Genomic DNA, 1,406 nt, shown 5'->3' on the forward strand with positions numbered 1-1,406 from the left:
TTCTTCTTCTTCTTCTTCTTCTTCTTCTTCTTCTTCTTCTTCTTCTTCTTCTTACTAGAGCAGTATTTCTTCGAAGAATACGGGGGCTATGTTCCATAAAACCAATTCCGTAAAATGATTTTATTATACATGTGCTTATTAGGAATGATAGACCTTTCTAAATCCTACCCCAAATTCTTTAATAGCTTTATCACCCTCTAAAACACCTTCTACATGTCTTAAGGTATAAAAGACTGAAGGTATTTAAATAAATAAAACATATTTCTGTTTATGGTCGCATCTCGGCCCAAAGTATGACAACAGAGCTTCCTATTTTTGGTTGTAAAAAAAAACGCCATGTAAGACAGGCAGACAGACAGGCAGGCATACAGACAGACACACAGACAAAGAGACAGAATGACATTTGCCTATTTATCACCACAGTGCATGCAATGCATTTTTTAAAAAAAATCCCATGAATTGGTATATATAGAAATGTTGGGTTGTAAAAGCATTTTTTCCCCAAAAAAGAAGTGCTACCCATATCACCAGAAACTATTCCCATTATCGTTTATGGCAAATCTCTTGCAGAAATTAATAAACTCAAGTTCCTTGGCAGCTTTGCCTCCAAGGCTGCAGACTGCACTGACGACGTCCATCAAACATGTAAAAAGGCATGGATCGTTTTTATGAAATTAAAAGCCATTTGGAATTCAAAGATAATCTCATTGAAGACTAAGTTAAAAACATATAATGGGAAATTTTTGATGGGACTGTTATATTGCTCAGAGAAATGGAAAACAAACAAAACAGTTCTACGAAAATTAAAAGCTTTCAAACAAAATACCAAAGGAGAATTTGAAAAAATAAATTAGAATGAACTTATTTTTGTAATGTAATGGATAGCTTGGATTGAAGATGTCAACACAACCATAAACAGGAGAAGATGGAGATATCTAGGATAACACGTTTTGAGAATGCCAGAGACAAAATTGCTCTACCAGACATGGCCCTGGAGACCAAATGGAAAATGCAAGAAGAGCAGGATTAACTGGTCGAAACGGGAATACAGCCAGAGATATGGCAATCAATCAAGGCCTGGATGTGTCAAAGCTAGAGGACTTGGCCAAGGGCAGACGAGGGTGGCGTCAACTGTTCTCAACTTTGTGTACTTTGCGGTACAAGAAGACAGAAAATAATGGCAGTTTTTGTTTTGGAAAAAGTCCTGAGTATTCTTGAAATCCAAACCTTGAACTTCCAGTCATGTGGTGTAGTCCACTACTGCAACAAGTTGGACAAACAGCCTTCTCCCTTTAAAATAAATCACTCTATGTTATCACCAGTTCAACATGGATTGTGACCAAGCACAGATTTCGAGACAAACGAAGAAATAACACACACACACACACACACACACACACTCACAC

The sequence above is a fragment of the Aplysia californica genome, unplaced genomic scaffold (assembly GCF_000002075.1).
Source record: "Aplysia californica isolate F4 #8 unplaced genomic scaffold, AplCal3.0 scaffold00010, whole genome shotgun sequence".
Taxonomy (NCBI): domain Eukaryota; kingdom Metazoa; phylum Mollusca; class Gastropoda; order Aplysiida; family Aplysiidae; genus Aplysia; species Aplysia californica.